Source organism: Carassius gibelio, chromosome B12, assembly GCF_023724105.1.
Source record: "Carassius gibelio isolate Cgi1373 ecotype wild population from Czech Republic chromosome B12, carGib1.2-hapl.c, whole genome shotgun sequence".
Classification (NCBI taxonomy): domain Eukaryota; kingdom Metazoa; phylum Chordata; class Actinopteri; order Cypriniformes; family Cyprinidae; genus Carassius; species Carassius gibelio.
In genome coordinates this window covers 3,531,471-3,557,796 of record NC_068407.1, presented here as the reverse complement: position 1 = coordinate 3,557,796, position 26,326 = coordinate 3,531,471, and the positions used below count along the sequence as shown (strand labels likewise).

Below are 26,326 nucleotides of genomic sequence, written 5' to 3'. Positions count from 1 at the left end.
TGTAGGTTTTCAAAACAAAGTGTTTTTGAAGCAATGAGCACTGTAGCCAATCACAGACATATCTGTGGATTTCATTAATGCAATGGTCCAATCAGACACATTTAAGTAAATCGGTATCAACTCAACACTACAATAATTTTGCTTGTGCATCCTTTCATTATAACTTACAAAGTTTAGATACAATGTAACTAAGATAAGTGACAGCTTTTGGTTACTTTTTTTTATTTTATTTTATTTATTTTTTACAGTGCATCACATTGATTGTCAAAGACGAGTTTTAAGGGATAAAATTAATGACCACATTTAAAGTTCCACATCTTAGACATTCTGGGGGAAATATGTAACCTACACGTTTTGAACTATATGAGGGTGATTAAATTAAACCATAAATTTGAAATCTTGTGTAAGAGGTTTTTTTTTTTTTTTTTTTTACTAAATTGACTATATAAAAGACACTCGAGTGGTGTTTCCACTTGAGAACATGTTGCTAGAGATGTTGAACGTGGAGTGTTTGTTGACTGCAAAGTTCATAGCTTTCCTTTCCCAATGAGACCCTGTGTCCTCTGAAGCAAACACTGTGGATATGCAAAAAAGATGATGAATAAGCATATAATCAAATCAAAAAACTAAGCTCTCTATGGAATATAACTTTGTGATGTCTGACCAGCTTGTTCACAGCTTGAGAAACTGGTGCATATCTGTTTGAATCTGAAAATACTATGGTACAGTAAGGGAACAGGTATAATTTGGCAGAATTTAAGCTGTGAGAGGAAGCTCACCTGCAGTGAAGCTGAAGAGCTGCGTCTTACAGTATGTCTGACAGATGGTATTCGGGATCTTCTCATTTACATTTCACACATCATACAGTATCTCAAAACTAGAATCAAAAAGAGAGAAGCAAGGTGTGATTAACATCATTTGATTCATGGATGTTGACTTGCATCACAAACACAACACGTGCAAATCCACCACAAATCATTCCGAAAAAGCAGGATGTGTTATGTTTTGGCATGCAATTAAGTGGTAAACTATTCCTTTTCAAATATTACACAATTGCTTATGTTTTCCCTCACCCAAAAGACAAATTGTAAAAGCCCAGAATGTGCTTGTTCTGCACAGTCATGCCTGTAAGCATTTGCATTCCATTAACCTTATTACCCAAAAATCCCTCCGCGTATGACATTTCATTTCAGAAGACTGAAATTGCATTCTAAATTATGCCTGGCACAAAAGTTTTCACCCGTTTCTTGTTGACAGGTTTCGGGGGCATTCTCCATCAATGACATGTGTTTTAGCTTCCACGCTTTTCCATTTGACAGATAAATTTCTTTTAGAGCAATTAACTGTGCGTGTTTATTTGTTGGGCTCAGTGAAAGATAATATGTTCCTTGCCTTGAACGCAATTAAATGGCTCAACCAATTCAGCAGAATAAATTTCATTTAGCAGCACAAGGTGTTTACAGAAACCGTCTCTTCATAAATTCCCCATTTGTTTTCTACCTCACCAGAACATTTATTATTACAGTACCTCATAAAGAAGATGATAATGGCCGACTATGAAGGTACAATTTCATGCTAACTATAATGAAGAGGTGAACTGACAATTGAATGGGAGTATTTCAGTCTCAAGGCCTGTGGGAAATCATAGCCTTTACAATAAAGCAATTTGAGGACAAACAGACAATAATTTAGAGATGAAAGCACTCAATTTATGACCACAATCCATTATGACCCTAGCGATGCTCTAATAAAAGCTTTTACTTATGTTGTGGCAGGTTTAACCACAGACTTTCTTGGAATATTGAAACAAATGTCCTGGTGTGAGTTATTTCTTTTTCTTTTTTTTAGGGATGCACCGAAATGAAAATTCTTGGCCGAAACCGAAAACCGAAAAAGAGAAAACCAAGGCCGAAAACCGAAACCGAAACACCGAAAGAAAATATGCAAATTATTAGTACCGTTGCATTTATTGCTATGACCGTGTACTAACTTTACTAAAATTAAGACATTGCAATTGCATAAATTAATATTAAAGTTTCAAAAATAATTACAATTACATAACTTATTTAAAAAAATAAACATAAAAATACATAATTACAAATGATGCAAATATTTATTAAGCACATTGCAACAATGCACAGTAGAAAATAAAATTCAAACTAAAAATGTATCCCACTCGTGTATATTTAATATTAATGTACAGGCCTACTGGCCTGCAGAAAGGTTTTAAAATGAACTGTTCTCTCATAAAAACAAAGTACATTTAGGTGAAGTGCATTTGAAATTTTTCTATGTAGGACTAGAAAGTGCATTACTTCTCCAGTAGGTAAGACTGTTATCACTTCTGGGGATGGGGACTTCAGACAGATAACCATCTAGCTGTTGAGCAGTTGAGCTTGTCATCTGCCTGACATTTGAGAAATATTTGAGAGAGTGTATTTAAATAGGGCCAGGGCATAAATAAACATTTTTATCAAATTAAAGCAGAAATCTAGCAGAAAATCTAGCATAAATATGGCTACAATCTGATATTATGTATGTATATGTGTGTGTGTGTGTGTGTGTGTGTGTGTGTGTGTGTGTGTGTGTGTGTATAGTAGCCTAAGAACAAAATAGCCAACGTATTATTATTATTTGAGGCACTTTCTTGCAGAATTCCACTGAACATATCAGACAACGATGGTGCATGCCACTCATCTGGTGCAGAGACCAGTCTTTTCTGCGCTCTGATCTGTCTCCTGTGCTTGGCGCTTCTCCGTCTCCACGCGGGTTCTCCGCATCCAGCGCGTCCTGGATCATTTCTCGTGCGCGCTGCCTTATTTCCGCATCCAAGTAATGGTCTTTATAACGCGGATCAAGCACATTCGCGATGAAGTGCAGAGGATCCGAAAAGATCTCAGTGAGACGTGTGCTCACAGACTTTATAAGACTGTACTTTTCTTTGTTTTTACTTCGTGGTCCGTCTTAATCTCTTTGTTAGGAGACGCTTTAGTGCTGCGAATAAAGGAATAAGAAGAGAATGTTCTCACTGGTGTTAAGTGAATGTCGCGTGGAGCTCGTGGTCTGCGCTATGCTGGTGCACGTGCAGGTCGCGGTTTCTGTTTGCGTCATCACAACATTTCGGCCGTGCTGTTTCGGTGATAAAAGTCTATCGGCCGAAAACCGAAAAGGCCATTTTCGGCCGATAATTTTCTGTGGCCGAAATTTCGGTGCATCCCTACTTTTTTTTCCTTTCACTTTAAAAAATGAAATGTTTTTGTGAGTACATAAAAAAAAAAAAAATGCTTAATAAACCCGAGAGAGCAACGATTTTTCAATAACAATCAAATAAGTTAAAATAATAATAATAATAATAATGATGGTGAAAAATAGCACCAGAAACCAAATGATAAATACCAATTCAATATAGTCCATATTATATACTAAAGCGATCACTTTGATTATTTTTGAGCTAATATCTTGCTATATGAAAAGTAAAAATGCATCGCAACTGCTCCTACGTGATTTATTTTAAATTTGCATACTTCAAAACAAACATTTTACATTTCAAACATTTCTAAATAAATAAATAAATAATAATAATAATAACTATTATTATTATTATTATTATTATTATTATTATTATTATTATTATTATTATTATAGTTATAGTTATTGTTATTATTTATTTATTTATTTATTTATTTATTTATTTATTTATTTTTAAGTTAGGACCAGAGAAAGGGAGATATTTTACCCAGCTGTATTTTACATTAGATTTTTACTACCACTTTTTTACTATCACTGAACCACCTTTGGTAAATGAGCTACCATCTCACACAAAGGGGAAAGAACAAAAACAGACAGAAAAGAAAAAGAAAAAATGCCTTCCACCAAAAATAAAGTAAATGGAGAATGTGAGGGGAGCGAGAAAGTCAGCAGGGGTTGATGAATTCCTGCTCTCTCTGTTGACATTGTGTTAGAGAGACGTCTTCCAATCTGCAACAGAGTTTATGGACGTAATGGTATTTCTTACCCTTCGCCCTCTGGTCAGTGAAAAAAGTTTTTAGTCCCAACCTCCATTTTTTAAGCTTAGTTACACACCATCAGCTGCAGAGGCTGATATTTTTCTCCCTCTAATCTGGTTCCAGACTAGCATACTGTATCATAGCTCATGTAATGCTTCTCCCGATAAGAGTGACCAATTTTCTCCAGGTGTGGAAATGTGAGAAGAATTCAAATTGTGCTTTGTATTTTCTGGTGATACATATACCACATATCCTGTACATAGAATGCAGGTAAGAACAGCTCACCCAAAATGAAAAAAAAAAAAAAAAAATGCATAGCTTTTTAGCATGTAAACAAGATGAGAACTAATCACCGAATTTACTCGGATTAAGCTCATTAAATCATGGAAAGATACTCGGAAGTGTTGTCTGAAGCACGCAGTAGCAGGTAAACAACACCCACAAGCACGGCTACAGTTTTGTTTTGTTTCTAAGATATGTCTGTGGAATACTGTAGTCTATAATTATAACTTCTGAATCGACGGAAATTCTAACCACAAAGTCTAGACATATCATTATGTGTATTATTTAGAGACCACAGTGCAAGTCTGACTCTAAATTGCCCTACAATGAAAACATCAGGTGGATTTTATACCACAAAAAGCTGCAATGAAGGCCAGACTTTCTGTTTCAGGTTAAAAAAAAAGTCAGACTAAATGAGACTACATAGAGAAGTGAAGTGAATAAAAAGAAAACATGATGTACAACTGAACATCAGAGAAGAGAATAAAGAAGGCTAGTCTGTTCTGGACTGCAGATGATATTTATTTATTTATTTACTGTTCCTTTACTCATTTAAAGTATATATATATATATATATATATATATATATATATATATATAGTTCACAATTTTGTATTCAGCATCCATCTGATAGCCATATCTACCCATCTTTGTGCTAGTTCTTGACATTTCATTTTCACAAAATGTTACATCAGCATTTTACATTTTTATTTTATTTGATTAACTACAGGAATTGGACACATTTTTCACAGAGCTGAGAGAAGAATGACAGCTGATGCTGGATACTCGCTGAGAGAGTAAAAAAAATAAATAAATGAAAGAAAGACCGATGAATTTTGAGAGGATATGAGAACTGACAGTAGATATGCTTTTTCCTCCAGCCTCGGGGAAGGGAGTCAAGCTAAGGTAAGGCTATTCTTAAATATGATGTGATTTTTCAAAGTGTCATTCCTTAGGCATCATGAATGGTGATGTATGACTATACCAGGTTTTGCTCTATTTACTCACAAAACTTATTGGGAAGGCAAGCCTGGCCACAAAGACTTTCTACATAGGGGGGAAAATAACAGACAAACAAAAACTTAGATTATAATACTTTCAAAACCGGTATTGGTTTAGTACAATTATAAATGAATTAATGAATAAATGAGTGAAAACAAATAAATAAATACATTAAAAACTAAATTTTTAAGGATTACATAATTTTGAACAAGGCTTTACTTTAAAACATTAAAGAAATTGATAAAAAAATAGAAACGAAAAAAAAAAAAAAGTTTGTGAAAATGTAATGAAGCCATCCAAAATGTAGATGAGTTTGTTTCTTCACTAGAACATATTTGCTGAAATATAGCTTTACATTACTTGCTCCTCAGTTGATCCTCTACAGTGAATGGGTGCCGTCAGAATGAGAGTCCCAACAGCTGATAAGCACATCACAATCATCTATAAGTAATCTACACGACTCCAGTCCATCAATTAATTTGTGAAGTGAAGAGCTGCAATGTTTGTAAGAAACAAATCCATCATCAAGGCCAAAACAAGAGTCCATAAACCATTAAAAAAAAGTAATCAGGAGAGAAATATGCACAGATCAAGCACCATTTACATGTGAAAACCATCCAAATCATTCTTAAGAAAAGTGATAGTGAATTTTGATGTGAGAGCACAACAGGAGATGGAATTTCTAATTATGAAGTGTTTTTATAGTTAATGGAGATTTTCTGGACAGATTAAACACTATAACGGATTTGTTTCTTACAAACACTGCTTTCAACTTCACAAAATGTTAATTGATGAATTGGAGTTGTATGGATTACTTTTGGATTATTGTGATGTTTTTTTTTTTTTTTTTGTCAACTGTTTGGCTTGTCATTCTGACGGCACCCATTCACTGCTGATTATCCACCGGTGAGCAAATGATCTCATGAATCAATAAATAAATGTTTAGATGAAACAAATTACTGTAATCTATATCATGGATGGCCTGAGTGATTAAATGTTTTAGCAAACTTTCATTTTCAGATTATCTATTCCTTGTACAGTGAAAAATTTCTGCAATTATTTAACCATTGCTTATTGTAAGTAATGATCATTTTATTTGCCATGGGACAAAAAGGTTTTCTGACAAACAAACAAACTAATAAACCTGAGAGATGTTAGTTGTCAGCCAACTCACAGTGTACAGAAAAGCACAGGCTAACTTATTCCAATAATACACTTTCACAGCTGGACCATTGTTGGAATGCCGGTCCATATCAGCCATAAAAAAAATAAAAAAAAAAAAAAATCTGAAATGATAAAGTCATTCATTTTTAATGACACACTAACTTAATGGACAATCCACAGGCCAAATGGGCACTGTCTGCCATGACTGGAGACACATCTTAAATAGTGCTTTACTGATGTAAGAACACATCAGACCAGAAATGAATCCATTCATTTTTAATGGGCTCCTCTGTCTCTCTGACTCAGTTTATCTCGATCTCTCTCACTTTCCCACCGTCTTTGAATATTTATGCATCATTCATTGTCATTATGCTCCAGTTCTACTGGTTGGTCGGTCAGACAGGGCCGAAGGGGCCATAGGCAAAAGCAGCGAGGGGTCTGCAGGGTGGGCCAGCAGCTGCCTGTAAGCCACCTCTGCTCCCATAAGAAACCACTGCCACAAACCCGGTCCCCGTCCTCAGCTCTCTCCACAGCAGGTGCCCACAGTGAAGTAGGATAATTGAGGTAACCCTGCAAGGCTAATGGAAGCAAACTAATGTTCTCCCTGTAAGCTTGCATTAACATCATCATCATCATTGGGAAAAACATGTTGGTGCACTGTTTGTTGTCTCTAAGTGAAAAGCAAGAGGGGAAAAGTCAAATAGCGTTTTCTTAGAATGAAAACCCATTCAGGCGATATGAAATCATGTTATGGATTTGATGTTGATTAAGTTTGAGCAGCCTTGAAACAAATGTACATTCATTATTCATCACAAATAGAGGCAATGAAAGTTGAAAATATAGGATGTTTTTTTTTATTATTATTAAATCCTGGAAATGTGGGGTTTTGGGGCATTTTAAAACCAAGAAAAGGTTTATAAGAAGCAGTTTTCAAGACTGCGCAATGTTCAAAGTACATTGAAAAATTAGCATTCATTTTAGAATTTCTTTATTTTGCTTTAGCAGCATTAAAGCTGACAGTAACAAATCTGATGTTCATATATATATATATATATATATAATAAAAGAAAAAAAAAAAAAAAAACTTCCATCTCATATTCTAGACCCCATAGGAAAATCAGTGCACATTCAATGTGAACAACATAGATACTTTCATGGTTTACTGTATCTTGTCAATCTGTTACACCCAAAAATGAAGATGGATTTGCAGTGATAAACTCTTAAGAGCATCTTCTGTTGAATTTACTAAGAGACACCACCATAACAGCTCTTTGAATCAAAAAACCTTTTAAAACATCTTTTATTTATATCTACAATAAATGAATGGATTCTTTACGACTCTGGGCCCCAATCTAATGGCGCCAAAACACAACCACACACACAAACAGAAAACTGTCGATATCATACTGTATCAGCACAGCCCAATATGTATCACAGATTTCTGAGACTCATTGATGTATCTATGCATGTGTGTTTGAGAGAGTTTTTTGTGTGATCTTAAGGGTCTGGGGTATGGCCAGACTCTCAGAGGAGCCATTTAGATATTATGGATATAAATAAAAGATGTTTTAAGAGGAGCAGATGGCTAAAAAGCCTTATAAATGGTGAGGAAAATTAAATGCACACCTCTAATACACTTAGCAAATTGCATTATATTGACTGTCAGAGCAGTGCAATCCCAAGAGACACAGAAAAGGTGGGATGGTACGCTTTTACTCCGGAGAAAGAAAACAGTCTCATTAGATAATCATTGAATCGAAAGAAGCCCCCAAGACAATACACTGCTCTAACACACAACCTCCTACACATCAGCACACAAAACACACACTCACACATCAGTCCAAATAATGCTCTCGTGATGTATCCTCACCAGCAACCTTAAAGCCATTAAACGCTTCCCTTTACTTTCATACATCTCATTTCTGTCCCCAGACACAGGCCTACAACCCAGAGTAAATGCAGCCGCTTTCTTCAAAAGCCCATGTGTCCTTGATTGAAATCAAATCGACAGAGTGTATGCCAGCCTTTATGTTGTAGCTCTTGTCACTACTCTAACGGGTGACGGGGACTTTTCCAAACGCATACGGTGAAGCTACAAAGTAATGTAAAGCCAATACATTTAGCATTTATTTATGACTGTGATCTGACAGAATGAGGCACGGTTGCAAAGAAAAGTGTCCTTTTGCATATGCTTATCCCTTGAAATGGCACTCTAGCAACATCTTAAGAGATTAATCACATGTTTGAATGACAAAAAATACTCAAGTGCCTTCAACAGAAAGGTTTTGAGGCCATAATCATACTTGGCCTTCAGGTACTTTAGCAAAGGCACCGTTCTCTAATATATAGATATATTTATTTAAAGTACTGCATGGCTTATATACTGTATGTTAGGGCCTGTCCACGCGAATGCAGTTATTTTTAAAACCACAGCTTTTTCTACACACGCAAATGCAGCACAAGGTCACTGAAACCGAACATTTTTGAAAACGCCTGCCAGGGTGAGTATTTTCAAAAACGCCAGTTGCGGTGTTGTCGTGTAGACAGCAAAACCAGCGTTTCTGGCTTGTGATGTCAGAGCCAGAGCTGTTATCCCCATTGACAGTGAAAGAAATGGACACAGCGACCCCATTGGATTCAACGGAGAAAAATTAAGTCGATTACAAGCACAAACTTCCTGGGGGTCGAGCGTACTGTGCAGACTCAAACTGAGCTTGATGTCATAGAGGTCACGTGAGCAACCTGTACAGTAAGTCTTCTAATCGCTGTACCAAGAGAAATCTGAATCATCCACCGAATCTTGCAGAGAAGGCGAGGGTGAACAGGAGCAAATTTTGTTAAGTATTCTGATTAATTCTCTCCCTTGACTTTATGTCTCCACGTCCCCCCGTTTCCCTCATAGACAGTAAAAGATTGCCTGCGGGCTTCTCCGTCTAGTGTGCGACAGAGAGTCGCAGGATATGACGCAAACGTTAGCCTATTTTTACAACTGCTTCCATGGGACCATAACATAAGATACAAGGTAATGGAGCCTTTTATACATTTTTGTGTTTCTTTAGAAATAATTAATGGATAAATGGAGTCTTTAAATGCCTCAGATATAAAGTTATTTGCTGTCAAAGTGACGCCAAAATGAATAGGAGTCAATGGAATGCAAAAAGCAGGTGGGTGTCCGCTAGCCAATGGCGGCGCCCAGGGCTGCTTCATTATAATATGAAAGCCTACCCCCCTGGTTATCCCCACCTACTGGAAACTTTTTTCAGGCTTCTGATTGGCCAACATCAATTTACGGTTGAGATTATATCGCCACCTGTTGGTTGGCATGCTCTTGACAGTGCTTCTTGGCCTGCGTTTGTGTTTTCACGTGAACAGAGATTTGTTTTTAAAAACGGAAGAAAGGAAAACTCTGTTTTTAAAAATACCTGTGTACGTGTGGACAGGGCCTAATAGTTATTGCTGTTAGGAGTCGGTGATAATTAGAGTTTTTGATTAATCATGATCTCCATTTGAATGTTCTCTATGTTCATTCTTAAAATAAAACAAAAATATCTATGATGGATGGATGGATGGATAGATAGATTTAAATCACTTATTTCATTATCCTTGCACCTGAACTCTTGTTAAATCCTGTGAAGTTAAATTCTCCTTAATGATAAGCAGTCTACAAGCTGGTTTGGGAAACTGGTGCTATTCCATCATAAAATACTGCATGCTGTTATTTAAGATGATCTTAATAGCATGATTTTCAACATTACTGGGAAACCCAGGCCTCATTATTCTCTTTGGAAAACACCTCTCTCTGCAAACCTTCACTATCACTTCTTCTCTCTAACAAGGACATTTGGGAGACAATTTTACAACTTCCTCTTCAAACAGCATGTGAGGAGCAGGAAATTTGGGATTCATGTAAATGAACGGTGGGGAAACTCTCAAGAGCATCCATTATCGTTCACATTTGTGGAGAAACAAAGATGTGTCATTTCCCCTCTCAGAATCCAGAGATAAATACAAGAGCAGGTGAATGACCCAAACAGATTTTTAAGAGCAAAAGAGCGTTTTTACTGTATATCTAAAAGGTATAATTACACAAAACCAGCCCAGTGATGTTGTAGTTTTGGCATCTGGGGTTAATATAGAGCTCTGAAGTTGTGTGTAAATTATTAATCAAGGCATAACCTAGACTCGGCCTAAACTAGAGAACAAAAGACCAGCTTGTTCTTTACACCACTAAACCTTAAGAAAGAAAGAAAAATAGAAAATATTAGCCATTTCATCCCTCCCTTTCTCCCCAGTCAAAATCAATCAGTTATTTTTATTTCAATGGAGCTGAATTATTCATTTGTAAGACAAATTAATAATTAATGCCATTTTTGTATTGTGTTTCCAGTTCTGTTTAAGGTTAAAAATAAAAGTGTGCAGACTGCATATTTACAGGTGTACGAGGCATCGGCCACATACAGCGGAACATCCATAATGGTATAGAAGCGTTAACCTTGGCTTCACACAACAAGGAGAGAGTTTTGTGATAGGAATACCAAACAAGCACGAAGACAACTTCAACACAGCGGGACGCCAACACACCCCATAACCTCCCACTAGTCACTGCTTTTCTTTAAAAATAAAGAATAAAGAAGGGGGAAAACACCTTAAGAGCAAAGAAGTGTCCATTTTTCTTCATTGATTGTTATCTTACTTTGCTGGCATTTCGTAAACACTTTTAAATTATTGATGTAACTGTGATCAGCGACTAGATAACTGTCAGGTTTTTATTAAAAACAACAACAAAAACACATAAATTGATCTCTTTGGGATAAATTTGAGCTTTTTTTTTTTTTTTTTTTTAGGACTTCAACTTAAATAATAAACTTAAATCTGGCCTTTGAACTTTGAAATTATTATGAGTTTTGCTTTTACCATCATTGTTCAAACTGATCCCGAAAATAGGTGGAGCTGGCCCAAAATCTATCTTAAGCAACTGAAATAAGATATTTTTTAACTTAAACAACAACAACAAACAAGACAGACAAACAAACAAATAAATAAATAAATAAATAAATAAATAAATAAATACAATTAGAAAGACATATTTTAAAAGTTTTGGTAAAATATTTGTGATTTTAATTTTAGTTAAATTATAAATTAAATGACAAATATATTAATTAATAATTAAAAACAATAAAAAACTATTATTTTACAATTACATTTCAAAATTATTATTATTATTATTATTATTATTATTATTATTATTATTATTATTATTATTATTAAAACATCATAAAATAACACCTCACCTCATAAACAAACAAAACAAATAAATAAATAAATAAATAAATACTCTGAATTTTATATTGCAGCAAGTTTCCTTGGTATGAATCATTTATATTGTATTCCACGTTCCACGTATTCCATAGGGCTTTCACATTAACAGGCAGGCATTGTACCTTTATAACACTGTTTCCACAGCTCACATATGCGTTGATGAAAGGATGACCGTGATGTAAATTTATTCTCTGACATACTATTCCATAAGCTTCAAATATCTCCTTGTATGGACCCTATTTAAAGCCCTTAACAACAGACACCCCTCAAATATAATGCTTTGGAAAGGCACAATGTCCTTTTGCCAATCTGTGATTGCACTGTTTTGATTAGCTGAGAATACTAGAAGGGTCTGGCACAAATCAAAACAAACACTCTTAATTAGAAATTTTAAATTCAATTAGTTTAAAGTCGGTCGTGATTTATTATTCTTTTTTGAAAACATTTGTAATCCCGGGGAGGAGTTGAAAACACACATTTTTATAGAGAACGCAGCATTGTGACTTCAAGTTGTTTTTATCGGTAAATATGACAAATAAAATAAGGAAACCAGTGACTGTCTTTGTTTGCAAAATAAATTATTATGCAGTGAATGGCATTCTGTTTAAATAGGATCTTTGCGTCTATCTAGTCAACCGTGGAGTCTTTTTGAACCCAAATGGGCACCAGGCTGTCTGTCAGTTGCAGGTCCCTAAAGTAATGTGCTAAAGTACTTAACCTCTCTGTGGGGGGGCCAGTGGGCGGACGGCACCTGAACACCCAATCTGTCACGCACAGGGGCCCCCATCAGGGACCGGACACAAAGGACACGCAGCATGCAACGGTGAACGCAATCTGTCCAGCACAGCATTTACTGAGACGCATTAGACACACATGCACAAATGCATTATGATGGTTTTCTGAAACAGCTGTACACACACCGACATCTCCACAATGTTCTTTTGCTGAACTCGCTCTCGCTCACACACACACTGGGCCCGTCAAGTCTACTTCTAAACCAAGCGACAAGATTGGCTGCTTGACTCACTCACACAAACCAACCCACACAAACATGTCAACAGCCATTCAGAATAAGCCACACGCACACATTTTTCAACCTGAAAAGACACGCACATGCACCCGACTCGAGGAAACAGTGTCAAGATCATGTCAGGTTAGACAGATATTCATAGACACACGTTGCAACTGGACTGACTTTATGGGCAGGCGGATACACATTTGAAAACATGCTTGCATTCACTCAAGCAAACCATCTGAGAGAGCAACACCACACGCTGCCCACAACACACCACTTCACAGGCTCACACTGCTTTCATCACATCTGCCAATCTTGCTCGCATTCGACCGCACTTTGAGCGATGGCCGAGGAGTGGCACAATGAGTCTTCCTTCACTCGTGGGCTTCTGTAGATCTCTTAGCTCTGGCGAATCTCAGGAGAACACCAAAGCTGAAACTCACTAGAGTAGATGCTATGCTAACACAGACTCAGACGGGGAGGGATAGAGAGAGATTTACATGAAGTATTAATACAAAGCGAGAATTTGATTGAAGAATAAATCCTGAAGGTCTATAGGTCTGAATAATTACATTTATCCTATATTGATCAAATAAAAAAAGGGATAAGAGAGACATATTGGCACACTTTTTATTGCTAATATTTGTTTCAATAGCACAAATTTGCTTGCATAAATTTACTGTCAAATTAAACAGTATACAGTAGCAAAATTCTCTCTCTCTCTCTCTCTCTCTCTCTCTATATATATATATATATATATATATATATGTTTAAGCATATATTGATATTCTAGGGAATCGTGTGCTTCTGATTTCATAGCAACAGTTTGGGCAGGAGTATGAGTAAAATGCAAGGTTCAAAAATAAATGATTGATTCAGTCAGTGTGGAAGAACTTGACTTGTCTGCAGAAACCCAGCTGAGCACCTCTGGTGTGACTTTAAATATAGACCTTGAGCCACAAACTCATCACCAAACACTAGTGACTTGTAAATAAACTATATGGACAAACAGATTGGGTCAACTCCTCTCCTTTAGAACAGAAAAAGGCACTTCCAAAACTGTGGCAACAAAGATGGAAACATAATTCATGTATTTAAATTTTTTTATTTCCAGCTCTGGTGCAACAGTTTTGGAAGTGTCTAAAATGACTAGTAATTAGTATTTGGTAATGAGTTATTCTCTTTTCTGACTGCCGTTATCAGTATCTCTCTATTCTTTTTTCCCCTTATAGCGGAAACACTATAGAAAGATAGTTTTCTTTTGCAATTTGAGTAAATGTGAATGAAAAAATAATAATAATAATAAAATAAAATAAAATAAAATAAAATAAAATAAAATAAAATAAAATAAATAATAATAATAATAATAATAATAATAATAATAATAATAATAATAATAAATAAACTGCAGATGTGTTAAATTAGAATTTATTTTTGTACTTTTGTAAAAAAAAAAATAATAATAATAATAAAAAAAAAATATGTGGGGTGTAAATAATTTAAAACGGGAGAATATAAATACAAAATATTAAGTGTTCAACAGTTTTATTATTAGGAAAATTAAACAAATTGAGTTATATCCAACAGCATTAAGACATACACTTTGATTATCTTCCAATAAGAGGTGCTTTTGGAATGGTTTCCCTCGTAACAGCTGTAAGCTGTGTGGCTCTCATAAATGCTAATTTGTCAGGCAGAATACAGGCATTATAATTAAGATGAGATGAAAATGACATTGAACGTTTTAGAAACGCCCCCTTTGTGGCCCGCAGAGAGCCATACTTGGATTTGTCATTGTGTTTTCTGACTTGGTATTTTGTTTTCAGATTTGTTGTTGTGTTTTATTACTTGTTCTAATGTTTTCGGAATTGTTGTTGTGTTTTCAGAATTGTGATTTGTTTTGCACTTCTCGGCCACCATAATTTGACTTGTTTCAAAATGCCCTTCATTTAGATCCCCCCCCCCCCCCCCCCAACAAGGTAACAAGACCAAATATCTTGTCATGTTTTTACTCATCTTGTAAATGCATCTTGATTTACGATTGATATTTGCTATATTTTAACTACAAACAAGACAAAATACTAAGTAAGATCAGCTATTTATTTATTTATTTTTATTTTTTGCAATGGGTCTTTTAATGCTTTTTACACCAATAATGCAAGTGTCTAGCTTGAACTATGAATTTATAAACTGAGTATTTGTAATTAAAGGACACAGGAAACATGCAGTGGCACTTTCTTATTGTAGAATCTACATTCTACCACTAGATTCTCTGCGTAAGCATGCTCAGAGTTCCGCTTATATTTACACACATTCCTATGTGTAAGTTTAAGTTTGGTAGATTCCACACTTTTCTTGAAACTGTTCTTACGCACTCATTACGCACATATCTGTGCGTATGCACTGTTGATAAATGAGGCCCAGAATTTCTAGATTATAGGGGTAAATTGTAATTTACCCCAGTTGTTACATACAAAAATCTTTTCTGCATATTAATCTTACATTTCTATCCATCTTAATTGTAGTCCTCTATGAGAAAATGGCCCACTGGTCATTTCAAACTATTAGAGAATAATCAAAAGGCCTTCGGTTTCACCCACACTGCGTGTCCAAATACCCTGATTACAGGTTGTCTGTCACCCACCGCTCCATTCAGATGCCCCTTTCAATAAACCATATCAACCAAAGAGACTTGAAAAGAACCAGCGGGCTGCCACAAGCTCAAATACTTTGTCCAGGCATTCATTACCCTGTGTTATAACCATAATTGATTCATTTACTTTTCATTCCCTTCAGTTTTTTCAGCTCACAGTGCAATTACAAAGGTATGACAAGTTCAGAAAAAAAAAAATAAAAAAATTGAAATCAGTCATTACCTCTAAAATACAGGATGCATATGCATCAGGGTGTTCTGTCAGTATAAGATGCAAATGCTCTACATAGTTTGCTAATTGGCTAATTAATATAAACATTATTATACATTGATCCATTGTCATTTGGAATGTAACTTAAAGCTGACATAATAAAAAGTATGTAAAATTATTTAGTTCGTTGTCTATAAATCTGTGCCAGTTACAGAAGTGCCCAGACATGTGGATTCAGAGCAGCATTTATTGTTGGAATTTTGTAGTAGAATGTACACGATTTGAAAGCTGAGTCTTTATTTCATATCAGAAGTAACGAAGCACAAAGCTTTTTGTGATAATTGGATTGGAGGTGTATTGCAAACAGTGATTTCTGACTGGAAAACTGTGGACCTGGCAATCCTGGCTTGAACCAGAACTAGAACCAATATTAATGGCGCTGATTTATTTAACTTTAACAGTGCTAAATTCCATAAAGAAACATTTTTGTCATGCAAAGTTGCTGTCTGGCACGTTTCTCCACCCCCTTTTGATTGCAAACAATTGTTTTCCTTGGCCAACACACATTTTATCTTCTTACATGTTTATCATGGACAATGCATGGTATGCTACATTATTAGCATGCCTATTGTTAACATATTGGCTGTTCATTAGTACTTATACATCACATATTCTACATGACCATAATGTACATACTTAATCCTACCAAATAGCAAAATTTAACAGCTACATTAACTATTAATTTGCAGCAAATTAGGAGTATATTGAGGGAAAAGACATAGTTAATTGTGAAGTGAAGTGAAGTGAAGTGAAGTGACATTCAGCCAAGTATGGTGACCCATACTCAGAATTGTTTGTTGATAGTGAAAACTGTACCTTAAAATAAACTGTGACCAATATATATATATATATATATATATATATATATATATATATATATATATATATATATATATATATACAGTATTGTTCAAAATAATAGCAGTACAATGTTACTAACCAGAATAATCAAGGTTTTTCGTATATTTTTTTTATTGCTACGTGGCAAACAAGTTACCAGTAGGTTCAGTAGATTCTCAGAAAACAAATGAGACCCAGCATTCATGATATGCACGCTCTTAAGGCTGTGCAATTGGGCAATTAGTTGAATTAGTTGAAAGGGATGTGTTCAAAAAAATAGCAGTGTGGCATTCAATCACTGAGGTCATCAATTTTGTGAAGAAACAGGTGTGAATCAGGTGGCCCCTATTTAAGGATGAAGCCAACACTTGTTGAACATGCATTTGAAAGCTGAGGAAAATGGGTCGTTCAAGACATTGTTCAGAAGAACAGCGTACTTTGATTAAAAAGTTGATTAGAGAGGGGAAAACCTATAAAGAGGTGCAAAAAATGATAGGCTGTTCAGCTAAAATGATCTCCAATGCCTTAAAATGGAGAGCAAAACCAGAGAGACGTGGAAGAAAACGGAAGACAACCATCAAAATGGATAGAAGAATAACCAGAATGGCAAAGGCTGAGCCAATGATCACCTCCAGGATGATCAAAGACAGTCTGGAGTTACCTGTAAGTACTGTGACAGTTAGAAGACGTCTGTGTGAAGCTAATCTATTTTCAAGAATCCCCCGCAAAGTCCCTATGTTAAAAAAAAGGCATATGCAGAAGAGGTTACAATTTGCCAAAGAACACATCAACTGGCCTAAAGAGAAATGGAGGAACATTTTGTGGACTGATGAGAGTAAAATTGTTCTTTTTGGGTCCAAGGGCCACAGGCAGTTTGTGAGACGACCCCCAAACTCTGAATTCAAGCCACAGTACACAGTGAAGACAGTGAAGCATGGAGGTGCAAGCATCATGATATGGGCATGTTTCTCCTACTATGGTGTTGGGCCTATTTATCGCATACCAGGGATCATGGATCAGTTTGCATATGTTAAAATACTTGAAGAGGTCATGTTGCCCTATGCTGAAGAGGACATGCCCTTGAAATGGTTGTTTCAACAAGACAATGACCCAAAACACACTAGTAAACGGGCAAAGTCTTGGTTCCAAACCAACAAAATTAATGTTATGGAGTGGCCAGCCCAATCTCCAGACCTTAATCCAATTGAGAATTTGTGGGGTGATATCAAAAATGCTGTTTCTGAAGCAAAACCAAGAAATGTGAATGAATTGTGGAATGTTGTTAAAGAATCATGGAGTGGAATAACAGCTGAGAGGTGCCACAAGTTGGTTGACTCCATGCCACACAGATGTCAAGCAGTTTTAAAAAACTGTGGTCATACAACTAAATATTAGTTTAGTGATTCACAGGATTGCTAAATCCCAGAAAAAAAAAATGTTTGTACAAAATAGTTTTGAGTTTGTACAGTCAAAGGTAGACACTGCTATTTTTTTGAACACACCCCTTTCAACTAATTGCCCAATTGCACAGCCTTAAGAGCGTGCATATCATGAATGCTGGGTCTTGTTTGTTTTCTGACAATCTACTGAACCTACTGGTAACTTGTTTGCCACGTAGCAATAAAAAATATACTAAAAACCTTGATTATTCTGGTTAGTCACATTGTACTGCTATTATTTTGAACAATACTGTATATATATATATATATATATATATATATATATATATATATATATATATATATATATATATATTAGGGATGCACGATATTGGATTTTGGCCGATATTCGATATGCCGATATTTTCTAAATAATTTTGGCCGATGCCGATATCGATATATATACAAATATATACTGATATATTTAAACTTTAATTTTACTGAAGAGAAATCCATGTATCTCTTCTGTACTGATTCTACCATCAATTTATTATTTTACAAATGTAGACAGACATTCACATCTGAAAAACAGGTCAATTATTTCACTTGGAGAATATCGGTTTGGCTCATCGGCAGAAATATTCATATCGGCCGATACGATAATTGTCATTTTAAGCTTTTATCGGCCGATACCGATGTTGTGCCGATATTATCGTGCATCCCTAATATATATATATATATATATATATATATATATATATATATATATATATATATATATATATATATATATATATATATATATGTATATATATATATATATATATATATATATATATATATATATATATATATATAACCCAAAAGAGAATGTGGAATTTTCGATTTTGGAAAGGGAATGACGAGTGCAGAAATTAGAGCAAAAGAAAGCTGTCTGACTGTGGGTTATAAGAACTAAACCCAGATTCAGAAGTTTTGATATGAGGGGGAATTTACACAGGAGATCTGGAACCTCAACCGTATATTATTGCTTTACATGGTGGTCATATTATTACCTACATTTATATTTTTGCTGTCAGGACAGTCTCATAAAGCAGATGTCACTGTAGAGACGTTTATTCTACATCACCAAAACTCAAAAACTCAGTTTGGAGGATTCTCTCCAGCCTTGGCCTGGTATTGTATTTTAATAATGCAGGGAGTATGATCCTGATGATGGACAATAGTGGCTTCAACTGAATAATGCAGATATATATATTTTTTTTTTGTTTTTTTTTGAGGAACATCTTTCTAGTGCTACACTCAAATCTTATTATAAAGATACACCGACACATGGTGGATAACAACTGGCCACATGAAAGCCAATGAAATGAAATAATTTTCATGGTACTTATCTCAATATCTCAAAATGTCTCAACTTTCATTGCATAGAAAAGAGTAGGATGGAGATTCACATAATGCAATGGTTGCTTCAAATACTGCCAGTGCTGCTTTTTACTGCTTTGAATGTGTTTGAAGGTCGTAGAATATTGTTGAACTAGCTGTTTTCAACTCTCCAAAAGTAGAAAACTTTAAATTTAGCAGGGCTTCAGGGAGATATTTAATAACCTCTCTCAATGTGTGACCCAGTAAACACCTCTTAGATTATATAAAGGGCAAGATGGCCTCTGCAATTTCAACAAGAGTCAAAAGAGCCAACTTACAAATTTTTACAAATGACTGTGCAGATGTCACAAACAGAAGCAGCACCAGTAATCTAAATGATATTGTTGTAAATAATTTACACTGTTAAATATTAATGCAGAGATCTATTTCCCACATTAAAGCAATTCCTAAGATACAGTACATTCTTCAAGCGTTGATCTGAGTAATTACATTTACTTTGAGTATGATATGTACAGTCTGGCACAACCTCAGCTCTCCAGACGACAAATCAAGATCAATTTAAGCGAAAGTGAAAAAAACATTGAACGGAAAATGAGAAGGCTAAGATAAGGATACAGGGAGAATAAACTCTCTGTGGTCATATATCGCTGTGTTGTGACATATTACTAATACAAGCAAAAAAAAAAAAAAAAAACTAAATGTCTGCTGCATGGTTTAGTCTTCAAATGCAGGTCATTGAGAGCAATACATACTGCAGGACAGCCAAAGGTGGGAGAGGAAAATAAGGGACACTTTTTCTTTTTTATAGAAAATGACAATGACAAAATGTCCATTTCTCTATTTATATACTTGCGTCTTGAGCATTGGTGTCAGGTGAATGAATGAACGAATGAATGAATGAATGAATAGAGAATGAATGAACAAATCAATAGATTAATTAATTAAGGGATAGATGAATTGATAGATGAACAAATGAATGATGATAAAATGCTACTGCAGCAATACATTTGTAAAGAAAGAAAAAAAAAAGTACAATGCATTTAAGATGAAATCACTTTGATGTAAAAGTACCGACAAGTGATACATACATATATATATATATATATATATATATATATATACACACACACACACACACGCACACACACACACACACACACATACGCACACACACACACAGATTGTCTTAAAAATGGCAGTCCCCCTCAGCAGCTTGGATTCCGAGCCCCTACTTGTTTTGGTGTGCACTCGCCACCACAGCACTTCCTAAAATGGACTTCCTGACCCGAAAAACTTCCTTCCAGGTGCCCCCCTTCCTTCTCTGCTTATTAAACAGATTATTGAGTGAAACCAGACCAATGACGCCACATCACCCTTTCTAAATGGGTCATTCTAGAAGGTTTCTTCATCAAATGAGTGCCATATTTCTGCATACAGGATTGATTACACAACTCCGAAATAGCACAAACCACTCAGACAGACAAGAATAAAGTCAAAATGACAAGTCTAAATTGGCTCCATAATTCACTTAAAATTACAAATCAGATATTGGCCCACATTTGATTTAAGAACAATCAAATACATTTTCAAAGTTGTATACCAGTTGAAAAAAATTAAATTAAATGGGCTGCTTTTAAAGTCATTAAAATGGAGACTGCTGTATCAGGTAAATGTGTGGAAGAGGACAGCGATCATTATTAATTTTAAACGGGACGCCATAGGATACTTTACATTTAGTCTACAGGCTTAATCCTTTGAGACAATTTTAGCAATTTCCAGGCAGTAATAGCAGAACCGATTTGAGTCGGAGCCCTTTTCACTCAGTAATTTGTGTATGTCAGGTATGATCATTGAAAAAGAGAATCCAATTAGTCTGCAAATTGAACTCTGACAGAGAAACCTACTCCGGGTTGCCCTGCCATCTCCACAGGATGTGACTGTTCGTAGATGGAGACACTTCCTTCAGTCGCTACCCATTCATTTGACACACGGGACTTCCAGGGGAGAGAAGGAGTGTTTGTGCTTCAACACAAACCTGACCAGAATGAACAATAAACTATTGAGTAAAGAGCACACAAACACACACGAAAAGAAGCAGGCAGGACATTCCACTCCAGTTTCACTACTGCACCATAAATAAACCCAAGAGAAATGGAAACCTTTTGATTGTATCTTACAAAAACCATCATGAGAGCACTACAAACATCTCTAAATGTTTTATATGCACTTTAACTGTCACATTGATTGGCTTCAGATGGTGCATAGTATCTCACACAGTCTGTGTAAGAAAATGAACATTATTTTCAACATTACCTGTAATCCATAGCCTGAGGCAAAACATCTGGAGTGATGTCCTATTCCTGAACGCATCATTTTGAACCTGTTCTCTTTGTGAAAGTGAAAGTGACGTGACATACAGCCAAGTATGGTGACCCACACTCAGAATTCGTGCTCTGCAATTAACCCGTTCAAAGTGCACACACACATGAACACCGTGAACACACACCAGAAGCAGTGGGCAGCCATTTATGCTGTGGTGCCTGGGGAGCAGTTCAGTGCCTTGCTCAAGGGCACCTAAGTCATGGTGTTGCCAGCCCGGGACTCAAACCCACAACCTTAGGGTTAGGAGTCAAACTCTCTAACCATTAGGCCACGACTTCCCCCTTCCCCCACGACTTCAGCCAGTTCACCAAATCAGACTGAACAATATTAAACAGTTTGCTACTTGAGCAGCACAGATCTACAAATTAACGAAGCAAAACTCACTTCAGGATAAACCTGACAGTAACTGTGACTTGAAATGAGATTCAAAATCAGAATAACCGTGTATAAGTGATTGCGGGTTTGCAACTCATTCAGCGCTCTAGTCTAGGTTCAGTTCGATTTGGTGAACTGGGGTGCGTTTCCCAAAATCATAGTTGCTAACCTGTTGGATGGCAATGGGAAATTGTATTGCAACCAACAAAGTTGCTAACTTAGTTCTTAGGTTTTGGGAAATGCTCCCCTGTTTGGTTCACACCAATAATGATAACATTAAAGATAACGATATCGGTATCCATAGCAACAAACAATATCTTCTGTCGCTTTAAATTCTCAAACTTGTTATAGCAGGGTTGATTCTGATTGGCTGTAAATATTTTCATCTATGTTTTTGTTCAGCTATCATTGATGTTATTGTTCAAAATAATTCTGAAAGTGATTCCAACGATATAGTTTATCTGTGCCTTTATCGTTATAGCTGTGGTGTGGACACTGCTATTCAATAATGTAGAGAATGATTTTTAGAACTATATCTTTATCATTATCTTTATAGTTATCGTGAAACAAGAAACAAACAAGTTGAAACAAGTCAGTTTGAGGAAAATAATGTTCATTTTTTTTTAACAGTCCTGTTGTTTTGAGTCATGATGAAATCTTAATATACTGTAAGTGAAAGGAGACCCCTTTTTTAACTCTTACTGTAGATTTAAGTACATTTTACTTTTTGGTTTTCATTTGAAAAAGTATAAGTAATAGCCAATATATATATATATATATATATATATATATATATATATATATATATATATATATATATATATATATTAGAGGTGGGCATAGATTATTTTTTTTTTAATCTAGATTAATCTCACTGTGATCTTGAAATTAATCTAGATTAATCTAGATTAAAATGGCTCATTCGAATTCTGCCGACGGCATTCAGAATATGTGTGTTACCCAAATAAAATTGACAAACAGTAAGTCTTTGAGAAGGGATTTATCAAGCTAGATGATGCATTAGAAATGTACATCTCCTGTCTCCAAAATGCATCACAAACTGCTTGAAAAAGCTGTAAACTAATTCCACAAGCAAGGTTGTACCAGTGGGCCCTGTTTGAAATTGTCTAATTTGTATGTTTGTTTATTTTTATTTATTTGTGCTATTTACACAATGTTTAAGGTTTTTTGAAGTTTGTAGGTTTCAAGGTACAGAAACTAAATAATTAAATGTAAAAAAGCACTGGATAGTCTTCAATGTAAAAATGAAATATACAATGAAACCTACATTTATTCAGACACCTTCAACATTTCTCACATTATTACAGTTTTGCTATATATATCAAAAAAAAATATATCTGGTGTCTGAATAATTTTGACTGATAAAACTACAAAGTAATTCAGTCAAGAGCAGTGATTTTCATTTTCATTTCCTTGGATTAACATTACAACAGCCAGTAGCTAAATTAGGCGCGGTCACTTTAAGAGACGATCATCAAAAGTTTTGATCAAAACACTTGAAAACGCTTATTTTTGTGTCTCGAGATGCCTTTCTCTGCGTGACCCCTGAACCCCAACCCAACTTTAAGAATAGATTAACTAACGGCAATATTTTTTTTTTTATCACCCGATAAGAGTCTTGCGTTAACGCAGCACGTTAACAGCGATAACGGCCCACCACTAATATATATATATATACATATACATATATATATATATATATATATAAAATATTTTTTTTTTTTTTTTGGAAAAAGACTGTTTATGGACCTGAGAAGCAAAATAGCTTTGCTTCATTGAAAAATAAATTAATACATAACTAGACAATATGTCTTCCAGGAGAATGCTTTCTTGGGACTACTGAGAATGTGTCTTCGAGTGTGAAAATGGAGGTTGTACTGTACCTACGAAAAGATGTGAGCCATAATTAAAGCCCACATACCGAAGACATTCTTCTTTGTGGGATTCACAGCTGCTGAGGTGCAGGTTCCCACTCAGCAAAGAAGATTGAATTTAGCCCACATCTCTGCATGGGAGCACATCTGATTTATCAGCAACAGCAAAATGCTACATATGTAGAAACCGTTATAAAGATATTCACTGCAGTTACTCAGAGCCTTGTGCAATGGCTCTACAAAAGAAAAAAGAAAAAAAGAAAAAAACAAACAAACAAAAAAAGGACCAAGTGTTGCGTCCTAAGACTTATTTTATTTGTAATCATTTAATGTGCTTTGTGGTCTGTTTTTGTTTCTCCTCATGTCTACTGCCACCATGCTCATGCTGGTGATTGGGATCACCTGTCGTTGATTTGCTGCCCATTAACCTCAGCTCCATTGATTGGCTGCAGTCGGGAGAATGTCAGCATATAAAGCCAGCACCATCTCACAACAACGAGAGAGGGAGAGAGAGGGTTGCAGATGCCAACTTGCCACATGGACTTCTTTTCTCCTTGTTCCAGATAGCGTCATCTTATGTTGTGGAAATCTGTTAACTATTGGGGCAATTGTAGATATAGTTTGAGATGTATGGTTTTGTTTAGAACTTAAGGTTTTCTTTTAAGGAAACTTGTAGGGAGGTGGGTGCCATTTTTGTTTGAATCTGCTTTTCTCCTGGTTCTGGGTAGTTAGGGAGAAAGGGAAATTTATTTGTTATTTATTTACTCTTTGTTTCAATGTTTAGGTAAGTTATGGTTAAAACTGAGTTAGAAACCTTTTTGTTTGTTTTGTTGGCCTTTGCCCCCTCCTGAAGTTTGTTTCCTCTTATCCTTTTTCTTTAGATTCAATAAATACTTTTTCTAAGTTTACTAGTTTTGGGATGTGTTACTGGGACTAGAGATAAGAAGGACCTGTGCTCTTTCTCTCTCTCCAAAACTTTGTTACTGCTATGCCTAGTTCCCCTAGACGAGCTTAAAGATAATAAAGCTAGCATGTAACAAGTGGGGGCTCGTCCTTTCATGTGAGAGTACCGCGTTGTACTGTAAGTATCTGCTCGTTTTTTTTTTTTTCTCCCCCTTCTGTTTGGCTGTTTTCTTTTTGGTGAGGAAAGGCTCCTGTGGTAGTGAGAATTATGGAATTTGATTTGTTGTCATTTACTCTTTCTCCTACCATAGACGTTTTTGAGGGCTGCAGAAGGGCAGATTTGCTGTTGATTGCAGACTTCTTTAATGTTGAGGTTCCAAGGCAGGGTACAAAAAAAGTAATTAAAGATTGCTTGCGGGCAAAGTTGGTTGATGATGGAGTTTTACCAGATTACTCTGCTGTCAGTACTGAGGAACAACCTGGGAACACTGCAGAGGCTGTGTCAGGTGAGGTTTTTCCTCAGCTGGCAGCTGAGTCTCTGAGTGAAGCTATGTTAGCTGTCAAGTTGAAGGAGTTAGATCTTGAGATAAAAAGGCAGGATTGTGAAGAGCAAAAGATCAGGCTTCGTACTATAGAGGCACAAGCAGAAAGGGACATTAAGATGCGTCAATTAGATTTGCGTGCTCAGGAGTTAAATCAAAAACCGATTCCTATGCCTCGCTCTAGACTCCCTTCTGCTGTATCGCCTGTCGCTTCACCTGCTGTTTTTGTACCTCAAGTTACGGATAATGCGACTTCTGAGACAGATTTTGATGTTGGCAGGTATCTTAAACTTGTACCACCATTTAGAGAAGCGGAAGTGGATTCGTATTTTGTTGCTTTTGAACGGATTGCTACAAAATTGCGGTGGCCGAAAGATGTGTGGGCTCTGCTATTGCAGTGCAGTCTTTCTGGTAAAGCGCAAGAGGTTTGCTCTGCTTTACCAATAGATCAGTCCCTTGATTATGATATAGTGAAATCTGCTGTTCTACGAGCGTTCGAGTTAGTGCCTGAGGCATACCGTCAAAAATTTAGGTCACATTTGAAAACAGCCAAACAGACGTTTGTTGAGTTCGCAAGGGAGAAGAAAACCCTTTTCGAGAAATGGTGTCTTTCCAGTGGGATCATGACTCTTGATCAGCTTCAAGAGCTGCTCTTGCTGGAGGACTTCAAACGTTCTATTCCAGAGAATGTTGTTGTCCATTTAAATGAGCAGAAAGTTGCAAACCTTTTCGATGCCGCGGTTTTTGCCGATGAGTTTGTGTTGACCCATCGGACTGTGTTTTCCCCCGCACGTCGTGTTAATGTGCCCCCATCCACTTATGAAGTATCTGATAGGGAAGCAACACGTGTTTTCTCACGCATTGGCAAAGGTGAGACTCAATCAAGTGCGCGCCGTAGGAATCCTTCAAAT

General features: G+C 35.9%; 1 long non-coding RNA gene across 1 annotated transcript; it reads right to left on the bottom strand.

The window, feature by feature from the left end:
* Positions 1–221: 221 nt before the first annotated feature.
* Positions 222–21,328, bottom strand: LOC127968943 (uncharacterized). The gene is made up of 3 exons (XR_008156174.1): positions 21,223–21,328; positions 780–877; positions 222–575 (listed from the first exon to the last, which is right to left on the bottom strand). It is a non-coding gene; the product is annotated as an uncharacterized LOC127968943 (long non-coding RNA).
* Between the last annotated feature and the right edge of the window lie 4,998 nt (positions 21,329–26,326).